This window comes from Gavialis gangeticus, unplaced genomic scaffold, assembly GCF_001723915.1.
Source record: "Gavialis gangeticus isolate Ggan-Ray unplaced genomic scaffold, GavGan_comp1, whole genome shotgun sequence".
NCBI lineage: Eukaryota > Metazoa > Chordata > Crocodylia > Gavialidae > Gavialis > Gavialis gangeticus.
The window spans coordinates 69,947,201-69,964,688 of record NW_017729034.1 but is presented as its reverse complement, the minus strand read 5'-3'; positions in this window follow the sequence as shown (position 1 = coordinate 69,964,688).

Sequence of the window (17,488 nt, the reverse complement as noted above, 5' to 3'; positions counted from 1 at the left end):
GGGGTTTAAAAAAAAAAAAAAAAAAAAAAAAAAAGAGTGGTTCTCAGCTGACGTCTCTCCCCACCTCATGTCACTTCCTTTTAAAGCTACAATTCACCAGTCCAGGGGAGAGGGCTGCTAATGCAACATCTGCGTGACTCACCCGCTCCCCCCATCAATTAGCAGGAGGAAGTAAGTCTTTCGCTTTTGTTTCCCCTTGGAAAGCACTGCTACAAAACCCCCCTGCCACAATGCAGGCAAAGCTTTATTGTATATCACCCCCCCTCCAACACACACACACGCTTAATCCCAGTGCTTCCATTTAGGCAGGCTTCATCTTTCTTCCCCAGGCTGCCGGTGGTGTTAGTGTCATGACTTGAACACGTTTGCTAAATTAGATCATTACTAATTGAAGAGGATTACACTCCATTTGCATTATGCCATCCTAGATGAGCATCTTTGATCCCTCCTGCCTGGAAGTTATTAAGAAGCACAGGAGAAGCAGCAGCTTGATCAAGGAAAGCAAATGCACAAACATGACCAGAACTTTTGAGACAAAAACCCAGGGTTTAGTTACAGGCAGAGCGTGATGTAACTGCACGGAGAATGCTGAACATGAACGAGAGCAATGGCATTTCAGCATGCAGTGCTGGCTGCATCCCCACATGCTGATTCAAGGCTGCATGTAAAACCCCGGGCACCAGAATGGGACAGATGGGGCAATCCAGGAAGAATGCCACCGAGTCCTTCAGAAGGGGTGTTCAACAGCTGCCATGGATGCTCAGCACCATCCCTTAGGGGAACTAATATGGTATCCAGGGTGGATCTGAAACAAGTGGAACAGGTGGCAAGGTGATGAATCCAACTCTCTCAAAAGGGTGGGGTGCACGGTGTCTCCTACAGGCGTTTCAGAGAGAAAACCCTCTACCACCACCACCTAGATTTAAGATATACTTACATGGTAAATGACACTAGCTCAATGATCTGGACAAAGGAAAAAAGATATATATAAAAAACCCACCCTTTTCAGATGGCTGGCTTCCAAGCACTGAGTATGCTGACACACAATATTCACCGTCTGTGAAACCCAAACATTTAATGTCAGTCTTTGACTGCAAAGTGAAAAAGTTTCTTTCATGAATGAACAGAATGGAAAATGGCAAGAACAATGCTTCTTAGATGCACAAAGAACTGGAAAATGATGAAGCAAAGGTGATTTAAGCCTGAGATAAGTGTTCTTGGTACTGGTATTTAGAGGTGTGAAGCACAGGAGAACCACCGCTGCCTGGCAAGTAGAGCACTGGGCTGAAACAAGACATATTGGTTGTATTCTCGTGTCTGTCACTGATCTGCTGGGTAACTAGACTTGGGCAAGTCACTTCCTCCCTCTGTGCATCAGTTTTTCCCACTTGTAAAACAGAAATAAAGACACTCAGGAGCTTTGATATCTATAGACAAAAGATACCATGGAAGCAGTGGGTATTCTTACAGGCATTAATTGCATGACTGCATTTTTTAATTGCGTGACTGCATTTTTCCCCTCCTTTTTACAACTCTGTTTAGTGCCTGGAGTAGACAGGTTCATAATAAATGAGGGTGCTGTCTGTGGGTTCCTTGCCTGGTTTGCATCAGATACTAGAACCTGTGTGGTTGAAATGGTAAAGGACCTAGGTAAACTAGATTCTCTTCTTGGTTCCTTCAATATACGAGTTTTGGTAAGTTACTTAATGACATTAAAAAAAAAAGGACTGGGGCCCTAAAGTAGGATTTAAGCAAATGTTATGCTTACATCCAAAATTGCAATCTCAAAAAATCCCTTCTCAACTGCTTCCTCATCCTACGGATATCCAGGTTGTAGCTGTATTGTTCTAGTGGCACCTGATTCGTCATCCTACAGGCATCTAAAGTCATGACTCAGGTTTTGACATTAAACAGTCTCTAGAAACCTTTATTTCTTTGTGCCTAGAAATGCCTCAGTCTGAACAATGCTAAACAGCTTGGCTCCTCCTCCAGCCATGCTTTAAAACAAGAGTGGCCCTAACTGCATTAAAAAAAAATAACAAGGGATATTATTTTATTTTTTTTAAAAAAAGAAACTACCCTTAAGAGGTGGTTCTGAACTGTGAATCCCAAGTGGAGCAACACATCTTCACTCCAGCTGCAGAACAATGGAGAGGTGCAGCTGAAGGGAGTGAGTGCTGTGGACATTAGCACCTTTGAAAAATCAGACCTCAGATGTCTCAGAATAGATATCCACTGATTGAGGAACCCCAAATCAATGGAAGTTATCAGTTTTGGCTGAAGTCTCTCTGCCACAGTTTCCCATCTGTAAAATGGAAATAGTAGCCATGAAGAATGTAATACTTCTGTATTCAAAGCAGGGTTTGCACAATGTACAGGAAATATAGCCTGGAGTCAAATAAACACTGATAACAAAAAAGATATATGAACAACTGCCTTTTTTCCCTGAGACCCACCCAACTTGAGCAATGAATGAGTCAAGCTTTCTGAACAAACCGAGCATGTAATTAATATCTGGAGTAGATAGGGAACTAAATCCAGGCTACACAGGGCATTTTTGATGTTTCTGAATTTTTGTATGTTGCACTTGGTAGCCTTAATCATGAATTTTTTACTTAGTTTTGCACACACATATAGAACTCTATTGTTTGTATTGAGTAATAATCAGTGATTCTAATCAAGATAATGACCTTGTCATGTTAAACATGCAAGAAGACCAGATCCTAGCTCATCACTGGACAACTAATGGGTGATGTGCATGAAATAAGTTACTGATCTTAACTCAATCTGTCTATAACAGCTGTTTGAGCCGTGCCAGGCAGAGCACATGTTAGTTAGGTGAGGCCAAATGGAATAAAAGTGCATCTCTCCTACTTTCACCAGCTGGAGTGGATTAGCACATGTCTCTATAACTGCATAAAGGATTAGATTTAATAAACTTAAGGTTTGGCTGTACTATCAACTTCTGCTGCTTTACCTATGTGGCTCCATTTAAAGCAATAAAATTCTTATTGTCCATATAAATATAAATTGACAAAAATGCTTACGTTGGCATAGTTTATTCTGAGATCAGGTACCCTTATACTGGTATAATTGCACCCATCCTAGGGCTTGTAGCAATGCAACTAGTACAGGTGGAGGAAGAAAAAATTATTTGGGGACAGGACTGAGAGTGCCCCCATGCCTCTTGGGGTGTGCATAGTAGCAGGAGCCGTGCCCCCTGGACAAGCCACTCATGGCTCAGTCCCCTGCTGCACCCCAGCTATGCAGCACCTGCCTAACTCCAGCCCCACTCCCACTCCCTTCCTCACCGCTGCACATGCCCCTCCCCATCCCTGCTGCAGCTGCAAGAAGCCTGTGGCTGGGCTGCCTTGTGGCCCTACCACTGCCCTGCGTCTTGCGGTCTAAGCCCCGTTAGTCCCCGCTTTTGCTGCCTACGACAACTAGGTTGAATTTTTTTTTAAATCACATCCTGGTCAAGGTAATCATCCACGAGCAAGCCATACAAGGAAAAGCTGACAGGTATGGGGCTGTTCAGCCTAGAAAAGAGAAGACTTTAGGGGGATTTGGTGGCAGCTTACAAATATATCAGGGGTGAGCATCAGGAGCTAGATGAACAACTATTCACCAGAGTGCCCCAGGGGAAAACCAGCAGCAATGGTTATAAACTCCTAGAAGAAGGTGTCAGACTGGATATAAGGAAAAACTTCACAGTTCATGTAACCATAATCTAGAATAGACTCCCAGCAGGGGTGGTGCAGGCACTTACCCTGCAGATCTTCAAAAGGAGACTGGATGCACACCTTGCTGGGGTTATTTGACCCCAGCAGTCTTTCCTGCCCAGAGCAGGGGGCTGGACCCGATGATCTCACAAGGTCCCTTCCAGCCCTAAATGCCTGTGAATCTCTGACTTCTCTAGTGTACACCATTTTTAAGTGTAACCTGTACCAATTCATCTATTTCAGTCATTTAGTGATTCCACTATCTTCAGGAAGGCTTGCATATATGCAGAGCACATATGAACAAAAATAACCTGTTGAAGTCAGACCTCAGGGGCACAGCGATTTCTGTAATAGATTTATTCTTGCATTGAGGATTCATATCACTAAAGCTGTGTTGAATGCAGACATGACATTAAGATAGTGTATGCCTGACTCTGTCCTGTACAAGGTTTAATTAACATGCATTTGATATTTGGTGATAGGAGGAGTTGAGAAGGAATTCACTTAATGAGTTTCTTCCTTTGAACTTGGATTAATTTTAGGGATAAATCCAGAAGGACTAGTTTGTAACTGGCACATTGATCTTTTAAAAGAACACCATTTCTTACATTAATAAGATACTGAGGGTGGTACTTTCAAAGGGTGTCCTAAGCTGCTTTTTGTCAGATCAGGCCCAATATTTGGATGTACACTTATCTGCATGAAAAGGCTGTATATGCATATGAATTCTCTACATACTTTAAGTATCCAGTTTGCACATGCCCATGAAGAAAAATATTGTTTGTTTACTTGTTTATCTACTTGGGCTGTATCTGATATCAAATGCCATGGACTCTGATGTTCCATCACATTAAGAAAATTTGGATCTGCACCTGTAGTTTGCAATTCACCCCTTTCATCACAATTAGTTGAACTGAAGACTCATATCTGGATATCCTTAAGCTTTTGGAAGGTTTTAATATGACTTGGGAGACTCATCAATGTTGTGTGTGCATGCAGATGGGCAGAAATTTTCTAGGCCTAAATTAGGCGATTATTTGGAAAAATGGTTTTATGTGGGTTAGTTATGGAAATTAAAAAGGTTTGATACACATTATTATAAGAAGTGAAGTGAAATGTACATAGTATGGGAACGCTGCCAGTTAAATGGCACACTCTGCTCTGAGCAAAATTAAGGGTTGCCATTTCCTCTGCCAACTCACAGTGCACCAGGACTGACATTTTGCTATTATTGACCTTATCTTCCCTCTACAACAAATATATAGCGTTGAAACAGCAGTGCAAAGGGACAAATAAGAAAAAAACCCCACAGATACAAAACAAAATAAAAAAAAACCCAACAAAAAGCAGCAGGAGAAAGCCTTGTGGTTCCAAACAGAAGAGGCTCAGAAACAGGAGGTAAAACTTGAGGTCCTCTGTTCTGTCCTCAGAAATACAAATGTCTACTTTTATGGGTTTCCATGGAGGAGGAATTTGCCCTGATGTCTTTGGGATCACTGCAAAGCTAGAGGGACAAAATTCGTTTCTAAAAGTGACGGCAGATTAGCCATGTAGCAAACAATTTATTAGAAGCTGTCCAGGAGACTACCACCATTCTCGGTGCAGGACTCTCTTAGGAAAGGGATGGGGCAGATCCTGGGCTTAGATAAGTTCTGACCCTGCATTAACAAGTGGGACTTGTGCACAACTTTGAAGAGTCACAGTGGCCAATTTTTCAGAAGAGTTTAAGGGCAATACTTAATCTGTGCATTTCACTAATAGTCAGAAATGAATCAACTTACTGTGATTTTTGGTTTTAACTCTCTGTATTCACACACCCAGCAGAAGTGTTCATTTTACTATTATTAAAACATTTACATTGCAGCTTAGTCTAGGGACTAATTAAAAGAGGTGTATTGGCAACTTTGCACCCTGAGCAGCCTTGATGTGTGTTGCAGCGCTGGCTGTTGTGCTGCTGTCTGTAATAGAGGCTATTTTTCTGCCCCTTTATTCCCCCCAAAGTTGGCACAGAGGGCAGCTATCTTGGTTGGCATCACCCCCCACCCTCTGTTATGCTACTGTTAATTAAGTTGGGAACCCATAATGGTAGGAGTTGTTCAAGTATACCGAAAACTATAGTCTGTGCAAAATGTGCTTGTTGCTTGAATTAAACAGCAATACAATCTGAAGCCAAGTATTTGCTACATGAATCTCTAAGTCAGTGGTCCTCAACATTTTTGGACTCAGGGCACCCTTCGCTGAACTCGAGGTGTTGACTTGACACACACCAAATCAACACTCAGGATCTCAATATTGCACTGTTAGACAGGAGGGCATGATACAAAAATACACACACACACACACACACACACACACACACACACACACACACACACACAAACACAAACTACACACACACTCTATGTGTTCATTCACAATTATATGCACATACACAAACATGCACTTTCATGGCTGTGTGATAACACTAGGGGGCATTTGGGGTAACTTGATGCTTGGGGTAAATTGAGGTCAAGGTGCCTTTGGGGTTACTTGGGGTCACTTAGGGTTACTGTGCCCCAAGGTTACTTGAGGTCACCTGGTGCCAAGGTGGAAGCAAGGGAAAAAGCCTGGTGGCAAGGAGGAGACATACAGGAAACAGAGAGGCAGAAAGCTATGAGATTGGGGCTGAAAGGAGGGGCAGAAAGCTGGGAGATCAGGGCTGGAAATGAGGCAGAAAGAACTGAGGAAGAAAGCTGGGAAATCAAGGAGGAGTGTCGGGAGTTCAATAAGACAAACACCCAACTTGGGGTTTCAAAATAACAGTTTTATTAATCAGACAGCACACTATACAACCCCATGAAATTACTGGTTTCCATACACACGCACCTCTCACACACCCACCCACACAATGGTAGCAGGAGAAGAAGGGCTTGGTGGAGGGATTCGAGTCAAGGTGTGTGGGGACAGAGTCCAGGTCCTTTGCTTCGGGAAGGAAGGTGGGTGATAGCTACCTATCCTGGGCTGTGAGTTGATCCTCGATGGCCAGTTGGGGTCTTCTCCAGCAAGATGTTGTCCGGATGGGGTTGCCAGCAGGGCCTCTGGGTGGATAGGTGGCATGGCATAGAACTGGCCCAGATGGAGAGGGCATCCCAAAGAGATCACACTCTACCACCCCTTTTATAGGAGTGGGCTACCTGTGTCTCCTATGGGAAGGACATGCCAGGCAAAAACAGTGCTGCTTAGATGCATACATGCAGATCCAGGTGTCCTCACTGTCTGGTAGGACACAATGGTGGGGTTGCTGATTTCTGTAGGGTCTTTGTCGTCCAAAAGTTGGGTTCCTGTAGGTTCTTTATCTTTCAAATCTGGGTTTCGTCTCTGTTCCTGGGTGAGGTCTGTGGTTCCTGGGTGAGTCAATGAAAGGCAATGGTCGGGTCACTGAGTTGATGGTCCGGTTGTTGAGTTGATAGTCTGGTCCTTGAGTTGATCATTCAGTAGAGGCTTGCTACCATTGTACCTCAAGCACCCTCATTCATTCCCATTCATTCAGGAACCAATTTACATGAGACTGGTTAGACATGAGTCACAGTTACAACATACAGGCAGTCCTCGACTTACAACATTTCGAGTTACAATGTTTCGCACTTACAACGTTTATAAATTGACACCCTGTTTCAACTTTATGAAGTCAGTTTCAACTTTACAACGCTCGATCCGATGCCATGCCATGCCAGCGAACGAGTTCGCTGCGTCGCTCATCTCCCTGGAGAACATCCATCCAAACTTCCCTGGACACTTTCTTTAAGAAAGCAGACAAGAATCCAGAAAAACCTGCAGCCAAGACTCTTGAGAAGACTCCCTCCAAGAGCCTTTCAAAAAGTCCTGCAAAGTTACCTCATAGAAGTCCTTCCAAAATAATATGACTTCTATTTACAATATAAATACATTAATGTAGCTATATTACTCATCTATAATTGATTGAGTACAAGATTCTGGCGTATTTTTGGTGAAAATAGAATATTGGGCCTTGGTTCAGGAATCAATCCCGCATTTATAACATTGTTTCTTATGAGAAAATTGGTTCCGAGTTTCAACGTTTCGATTTAAGATGTGGTTTTCAGGAACGAACTGTGTCGTAAGTCCAAGGACTGCCTGGTACAACAGGTTATACCCAGGCAGAAGACACAAGACGGAGGCTTGACTTACAAATGGAACTTGACATTACTTTACAGACACAGGCCTAAATCATATAAATTCAATATAAAACAGTAAAAATCAATGCAAACATAATAGAATACTGTTTACAATATAGAAGGGGCTTGTTACTATAAGGGAGTATAAGAACTTACCTTACTTTACCTAGTACTACTTGTAATTACTTACAAGGGATAGAGAGGGCAGAGGGAAAGTCAGAAATGGTTGGGGAAGGGGAGGGAATGTATTTTTTTTAAAAAGAAAAGCATGGGGGTTTTGCTGTGGAGGCACCCCTCCATCACTTTTGCGAGTTGAGTGATACCCAATTTCAAAAACTAATTTATATATTACAGTGCCTATTTCCTTGCAGAGGGGTGTGGCAGTTGGGTTGAGGGATTATCCAGGCAAAGACAAACCTAAGCCTGTATTTATATGCTTTTCTCCTCACACCTCACTTATCTCCTGACAGCTCATGGTTGTCCTTCAAAAAGATCTGGCAGAACTCCTGGGTGACCCAGCATGCAGGTTGAAAATCACTGAGCTAGACACTTACCCTGCCCTGGAAAGACAAGGCAGCTGCAAGCATGGTGCTCTATGGTTCTCATGTGGCTGTCAGGTTGTCCCAGGACAACTTCCCATCCCAAACCCACAGTGAGTTCTATACGTGATTTGCAATTTGTATTTCAGTTAGGCATGAGTGGAAAGATCCATCTTTAAATGGCTTTTTTTCCTCTTTAAAAAGAACAGCAAGCAAAACACTCAGCTTCACACATAACAGTTTGAGAAACTTCACTGCACCTCACCCTAACCCTGCCCCTATGCCGAAGCTAAAGGGACAGTGAATAAGACTCACTTCACCCACAACTCTGGGGTTCAGACACAGAGTGCCTTTGGGCACTGCTTTCATAAAGATTCTTTAACTCAAAAGGGATGTTGAGAGCTGTCTTTTCCGGAGAGACTTTCAGGGGTCAGCCGTCCTGGTGGCAGTGCAAAATGCTCCTATATGGCAGGTTTCCATGGACAGATTGGAAAGGCCTTTACTTCTATCTTTATTGGTAGCGTATAAATGAAATCCAGTCCTATATTAAGATTTATTCTGTATTTTAAAACGGTAAGGGATTGCTTCTGAACTACATCTCATAACCTTCTAAATCTCAGATATGCCATAGCTCCTGGAAGCCTTAGTAAAGTAAATCCAGTGCTTACAGCTACATCCAGGGAGGTCTGACTCTTGATGGCTTGATTTAATGAGACATCTTACAGAGTAGGATATAATTGAGTATTAGCAAAACTGAGCACTACAGAATTGATTAGCTTTGATATCTTATTCCCTGTGCTGCCAAAGTGTTTGATAAAACTGCTTAGTGGCTGGCAAAATCAACGTTTAAATAACATATGTAAGCACAACCTGACATTCATTAACTAAAAAAGAAGACACAGTGCTCCAACAAAGCAATGTTAAATCTGGACATTTAAAGTTGTTGACAAAGTCTATTATTAGTGCTGAGAAATGAAAAATAAATAAGAGAAATAGTTTTATAACACAAAACAGTAGAAACAGAGATAGAATAAGAAACAGCCATGAGGAGAAACAGAAAATATTGTTATTATTATTATTAATTTATTCACCTATTAGATTTAGATAATGCCCTTCCCAAAAGAGGCCCAGGGAGGCTTACAGTCAAAAAACAGAATAAAGTATAAAAGTAGATAAACTATTAAATAGGATGCATAGGTATGTAATAGAAACTCCCTAACCAGTATCCCAACTTAAACTTTGCTTGCTGCACACCTGCCAAAATAAAAAGATCTAACAGTACTTCTGGAAGATGTCCAGGCTTGGGCTGTGGCTGGCTGCAAGGGGAAGGAAGTCCCAGTGCAGAGGAGCTACTACTGAGTGTAGTCTTGTGGGTTGTGTTCACGGAGTGGCAGGAGCCACTTATACAAGGAGGTTTTCTTATTTCTGGAAATAGCAAGTGCATGTGCATGCTTGCGTGTGTGCGCACATGCGCGTGCATGTGTGCGCACACACGCATACGAACACACACACAACCATCAAGCTTTCTATTAAGTGCAACAATAATGTCCTGAAGGGGACCTGAGAAATAGCCTAACCCTTAAAGATATGCAATCTTCTTCCCTGTGCTTTTGCCACACAAATGGTACTTGCAGGAGGTGCTTGTGGCTGTCCTTAGGATCAAAGTGGAACATAACGGGTAAAAGCAGTACACAGGGCCCAGACCATGTAGGGCCACATAAGTCAAAACCAGCAGCTCGAGTTGCAGCCATCAAGCTACTGGGAGCCAGTGCAGGCTCTGGAACATCAGATAATGCACTTCTGGGAACCTGCCCCTGTCAGAAGGCATGCCATTGAATTCTGCACCACCAGCAGCTTCTAGACAGTCATCCAGTACAGCCCCACTAGAGTGCATAACAGTAATCTACTATGGTAATGAAAGAATGGATAATGGTGGTCAGATTTAAGTCAGAAAGAATTTGCAACCTTCTCACCAGATGGAAATCCAGGTACAGCAAGGATCCAGGAGCACTCCAAGGCTGCAAATCTGAGTGATAAAAGGAAGTTGAACCCCATCAGTCAGGAGGTTTACCATCCTCTATTGCCTCTGTCTCATCTAGATCCAGCTTTACTTGATTCACTTGCACTCTCTCCCTGACAGTAGGCAGGCACTGGGATAAGGACCAAAACTGCAGGCCATGGTTGGATAGGGAAGGAAGAGAAATGGGTGTCATCAGCACACTGATGGCACCTCCATCCAAATCTCTATACAATCTTGCCCAATGGCCTCCTATACACATAAGAATTTAAATTTATTGGGTCAGATCATAGGTCCTTCTTGCTCAGTATCCTGTGTCACACAGCGGAAAAGACCAGATGCAGAAATGGAGAGTGAACTAGGTATGACCAGGGCTTTTTTCCACTGTTCCTCTCTCACTTGCAGCCTCCAGCATTTAGGGTGCGTTTAGACATGTGGGGAGCCTGCTCCGACGCAGTGTAATTACAGCCCGCTAAAGCATGCTAATTAGTGTGCCTCCAGCAGCCTCCGCATTTCATGTATCAGTGTCTCTGCTCTTCAAAATGGCTTTATAACCAAAGCTTGTCGACCTTCACTGTAGTTTCTGTAGTTCTTGTATAAGAATAGGAGAAGGTTCAGCAAAATGGAACACCAGGGGTCCCCACAAAAAAAGTCCTGAGAGGGCGAAAAGCATTAGCAATGCGCAGGGGGTGCACACAGGTGTACATACACTCCCTGAGATTGGCCGTGCACCTCCTGGAAGCGCTAGCCATGTAACCAGAAGTGCACTTCCAGTTTCACCGCTGGCTTGGCAATCGGCCCCTGGGGACTCACCCCCACCCCAATCAGCGATTGGCTGCTGAAGGACTCCCCCTCATCGGCGATCTGGTGCCCCACCCAGACTCGGGAGGCACCAGTTGCCCATGATGAAAAGTACTCACCCATCACCACCCTCCAGAACCTTCCTGCTGGGAAAGAGCGGAAATAAATAAGAATGGTTCTGTGTAAATCATGTAAATGTTTTATCAGCACCTCATGGTCAAAGGCTACTGAAAGATCTAGTAAGATCAACAGGGCACAATTTCCCCTGTCTATCTCCACATGAAGTTATTGAGCAAGGCCACAAGTGTGGTCTCTGTGTTATACCCAAGATCGAAGCCAGAGTGATAGGGCTTCAGGAATCTGCTAACATCCAGATGCACCTGCAGCTGTCAGGTAACCACCCATTCAGTGAGCATGAGCCTTTGCAATGTAAGTTCAAGAGTATAAAGATGGAGGAATGGGCATTAAACCAGCTCTTTCAAGTGAGTCAGGTTCCTATACAACTTACAGGGGTTCCCTCTTATGTCTGTTTTCATTAGCTCCAATGAAACATCTGTCCTAACCCAAACTGCTCTCCTTATAGCTCTCAGTTTTACCCAACCCATTCTATTCACTAGGCTCCATTCATACCAGATCTCTGTGCTTCATCTTTTCTTCCCTCTCAAACATCCTTTGTGGCAGGTACCTTCTTCTCTTCCATGTTTCTGTTTGGAGGTTCTTCTTTCTGGCCTTTATTGTTTTTGCTTCCCTGCTGTCCTACCTCACATTCACCCCTCCACTTGCATGAGCACCTGCAGCCCCATAATCCTGAGTAGGCCCCTTCACCATTTCCTCTTGTTTGCTTATATAGAAAGCTTGCATGGTTTCCACTCCATTTGCTCAGCTGCATCAGGCTACTGTGTCCTATACTACCTTGGAAACCTGGGTCAAGACTGGCGCCTAAGTCTATTTCATACATCAGATTGTTTGCATTTTACTTAATTAGATTTGGCCCTGAGGGGATGTGTCTGGGTCTGTTACAAATCATAGTGCATGTTTACTGTCATGCTCAAAAGTAACCTCTTAACTGTGGTATGTTTCTGTATAATCACCTGTTTTTTTTTTCTAACAGAGTCTGACCTTGCACCCAATGGCATCCTGTTGGTTTTAGTTGACACAGAATTGAGCCTGAACAGAATCTTCAATCAGGACTCTCTGAGTTATGGATACACCTAACAGTCAAACCATTCCTCAGTGCCAAATGATTGACTGGGAACTGGTTCAAAATAATCATGAATCAGAAGCATCCATACATACAGTGCACTATCATTCTAGGTAGAAGGGTGAGCATGGAAGTGCTGTGGCTCCAACACCTGAAAATAAGAGCAAGCACCCAGCCTAGCATGTCGTGCATGGATGAGGTGGAGGGGCAGTGCTACTTGAAGGGGGGAAATGATGAGGGGCTGTGGTTGAGCAAGGACACATCTGGTTTTTAGAAAAATAGCTTTTATTGAACAAGCAGTGCAAGGGAGCTCATTGGCAAAAGTGCCAACCAAAGAAGAAAAAAAAAAGGGGGAACCAATAGAGTTCTGGCCAGGTACTAAAGCAGCCAGTTACAGCAGTGCCGGGGAGAGGAGGGACAAGAAGAAACCATGTAGTGTGGAGAACCAGCCTCCACATGTAATATTGATCTGGTTTATAGTGACCTGCTTCATAAATGGCATGTCTGCACACGTGCAGTTACTGCGCAGTAACCAAAATTACTGTGCAGTACAGGCAGCCGTCTACATGTGCATGCCTGTACTGTGCAGTAAATATAGTGACTTATGCCGACTGACACATGTGTAGATGCCTTCCTGAGCTGTAATTATGTGGGTGTGGACTGAGTTGGGACTTGCGTTAGTCCCAAGTCAGTCCACACACAACATTTATGCACTTTAACGCCTGCATGTGTAGATGCTGGCCTATTCCCACTTACTGCACAATAACTTACTTGGGGGGTAGTGAGGGTCACTTCAGCTAATAGGCAGTTTTTTGGGGCAGCAAAAGAATGTAGCCTCAGAAAGCAGTCAAGTAGTATTTTTGAGGACAGAAGGGATGTCTAGACAGCGACATTAGACTCCTAAAGAAACAGGTAAGTGCCTAAGTACCTTGGGGATCCAGACCTGAATGACCATGGAGACTTAACTTAAAAAAAAAAGTTCTTAAATATCTTATGGTCAATCTGGCACCATTCTTTGTGAATCAGTTAAGGCATACTAAATATTGCATAACGAATTAAGTGACTTGTACTCATAGAGGACAAAGGAAAGGTTGATACCATCATGTAAATGATGCCAAAAAATTATAATAAAACTAAATAAACAAATCCAAACAAAATCAACAGTAATACCACCATCTAAGAATGAGTAATGAAGGGCATTTTTAGAATGCAAATGCTATTGAAAAAGGTGTACAATTAACCTTAGTTTTTCTTGATTGTGTAAAGCTATTTATTTGGGTAAACTCACGAGAAGTGGGCCTGTGGCACCTGGAGCTCTCAATATATTTAGATCTCCTTTCCTGTGTCAAGTATCAGAGAAGTGCTAGGTAAAGTATTTCATTTCAGGGATGCCTGGCCAGCCTCCACTGGAGAGTGTAAACATGCATTTAAAACATCTCTGTCTTTCTGTCTCTCTCTCCCATAATGGCTTTTTGCACAATTTCTGTTTTTTACTAAGGGATCTTATGGTAGCTTTAGCTAGTTGACCTATTCCTTTTTTACAAAGGAAGGATGGAGTAGAATCCATACCCTGCTAGATGAATACTCAAAGTACTGCCTTCTTTCTAAAAAATAATCTCTTTACAGACCAAGGATACCTACCACTCTGAAAAAAAACCTGGATGAAGCTAGGGCATTGAATACTGATCCTGCTCTGGGACACCACCTCCAGAATGTATATTATTTTCCGCTACCACCCCACCTCAACCCTTTCAAAATACCCCTTGTTTTACCTCAAGATTATGTATTATGATCAAAGTTATCACAAACTCATAAACAAAGTGATAACCAGACTAGAATTGTTCAGGAAGGAAAAAAAGCCCACACACATCAAACAAGTGACCTTTGTGGGATGAGGATTTCACCTAATGCATCAATGCTTCAGAACTAGTTTGCACGGATGTTGTTTCATGTTAGACAAAGAATATGATGTAGTCAATGTGCATTGTAGCTAGGTACAGACATTCAAAAAGCCTGGGGCAGAATCAATCTAAGTTATGCAGTTTTCTGTAAGCAGCATAGTATAGATCAGTAGTGAAAAGGACACACATTCGCTGTTCAGTGGGGCATGGGGGAACAAATCTTAGACAGGTTCCACTGTTTTTAAACCAATCTATGTGTGTCAAACTTCTGTTCTGTTATGGGTATAGACCAGTTTCCGATCACTTATACCAGTAAAAGTGTAATGTCTGTACTTGACCTATATCACTAAAAATTGGCTGATCTACTGGTAACAGAAACTCTTTCAGCTCTTTGGGGGAACTCTGGACATACTCCTATCAAATGTAGAAATTCTTCTGAGAGTTCAGAAGTCCTAGGATTTATCCACGAGTAAGAGGGCTTTTCATAATATTGGTCTGTGTCCCGGGGGTAGTGAGAGGAGGGACCAGAAAGCCCCGCCCATGAAGCACAGCACAGAAAAAAACATGAACATAGAAAAAGAAATAGAAAACAACCACCTACCTGCAGGAGGAGTGACTCTGGAAGGGCGAGGAGAAGAGCCTGCATGGTTTACAAGCCGCACCTTTATACGTTTAAAGTCGGCGGGTGACGTCACAGGGACACACCAGCTGGTGAGGATAAAAGCAGTCTCTGGCAGAAAGGCAGGGAGAGCTAGTGAGGAGGTGGAGGCTCTCCATGCTGGCAATCGATGGAGCCAGCACAAACAAGGATCGCCTGGTCAATGGGTGGTAGCAGAAGCTGCAGGTACTCTTCCCACCTGGGATGCAGAGATTGAGCCCCAGAAGGGGAGGAGCATCTGGAGTGGCTCACCCCTAATACCTCTGGGGGAGCACAGTGGTGGAAACACTGAATGGCGGCACGGCAGGAACAGCGACCTGGAGGAAAAGGCTGAGGCTAACTCCGAGGGAGCAGAAGCTTCCCTGCCCAGTCACTCCCAGGTACCAGGTCGGGCAAACAGGCTGGGCACGGAAAGGAAAAGTGAACCCTGAGGGACCAGCATTGAAGGAGCACTGCCAAGGGCAGGCAGGAGGTCTGGGAGAGCCGGCCAGTAAAATGCTGAACTGGACTTTTGGGTTTTTGGGTTTTTTTCCTCTCTTCTACATTTTGTTTTCTTTGCCCCGGCCTGACAGGGGCACCCACACTGGCCCCAGGAAACCAGCCAATTTGCTCAAGGGGGTCCCAGGCCTAGGGCTCAAGCTGACCAATCATTCTTCCCCAAGGAGCAAGGGGGATACAGTCTGAGGCACCAGGAAGCAACAAATTCCATACAGCACTTCCGAGGACCATCCACACTGGAGGGGCAGCTGTTTCAAGACCAGGCATCCCACCAGAGGCTGGCGTAAGGTTGGGTTGTAGGGAAGGTGGTGCCCCATGAAAATCCGATGAGCGGAGTGGCCACTCCTGAGGGGTTTTTTGAGGCTTCCCCCCATTGGTATAACATTCAAAGACGTGGCAGGTGAGTTTGGGGGAGGCCAGAGGGACAACTGAAGCCCACCTCTGGGGATCCACGAAGCCAGGGAACGCACGCGCTCTACAGCTTGGGCCAAGGCGGCACGTGAGCAGGCGCTTGAAGCCAGGCAGGCACAGTCAGTATTTTGATTTACTGCACATGCATTCAGCTCAGTCTTCATCTGATCAGACTCCTGAAAGTTTCTAGTTCATACTAAACAGGCATATATACACGTGCATTTATGCTGGCTTAACTTTACTGTGCAGTAAGCAGGAATAGGTCGGCGTCTACATGTGCAGCCATTAAAGTGCATTAATGCTGTGTGTGGACTGGCTTGGGACTAAAGTTAGTCCCAAGTCAGTCTACACACACAGTGTCACTGTGCAGTAAGGTATCTACACGTGCATTACTGCACAGTAACTAATCAAGCATAAATTTGATACTTACAGCATGATTTAGGTATCAAATTTATGCTTAAATTGGCATAAGTCACCATATTTACAGCACAGTATATGTGCACACATGTAGACGTGTGCCCGTACTGCGTAGTAATTTTGGTTACTGGCAGTAAATGCACATGTGTAGATGCACCTAATGTGTTCAGAACCAGGACATAGATGTTATCATTGCTCTTCCCATACAGGTATTACATCATTTTGTGCCAGCAAGGCAAGATGGAAATTGTCACGGGGTGGGGCCTACGAGCGGCCGTGATCCTGCTAGGTCCCCCTGCCGTGTCAATTAGGAGATCCAGCACCCTCTTAATTCTCGCCCGCCACGTCTTTGATCTTAATAGTTAATATGGGAGGCTGCCTAGGATCTCCTATGATCTCAGGGTGACTTGGTGCACCCCAGCCTTATGGGCTATGCGTGCCTCCTACCTCCCCTTTAGCACACCCCAAGCCTTGCAGCTCTTCCGGACGTTTTTAGTGTCTTCCCTCTTGGACTAGCCCTCCCTGGGCTTCACTTTTGCAGGCGGGCCCCGCCGGGGCCTACACCACGCGCCACTTGCGCTCTTCCCCTCGCTGGGGCTTGTGTCTGTGCCTCTCGCGCTCTTGCCCTCGCGGGGCCTGTCCCATGCCAAAACCGCACCCGGGCTCAGGTGGCGCACAGCCGTGCCTGGCCCCTTGACCCTTCTCGGGGTCTTTATGCCACGCGCTTCCCGCATGCCCTTGGCTGTCTTGGAGCCTGCTCCCGCACCTCTCGCACCCTTGGCTCTCTCCGCTGAGCCTACGCACCAGCCCTGTCTCGGGCTTTCACTGGCGCCGGGGCTCAGGTGGCATACAGCTGTGCCTGGCCCCCTGACCCTTCTCAGGGTCTTACGTCCTCACTGGGCCAAGTACGGCCCTCTTGGGCTGGGGTCTCATCCCCACACCCCGCACCACACTGGTGCCCAGCTGCTGCGCCTTCCCGGCACTGCTCGGTGCCCAAACGGGGCACCCAGGAAACCCCCGGACTGCTGGGGATCTCCTGTGAGGCCTCCCCACACCCCTACAGCCTCACCCGGTCCTCCGGTTGATATACACAACAGAACCATAAGCCCACCCGGCTGTAACAAAACAATAGGCCTACTGGCAATAACAAA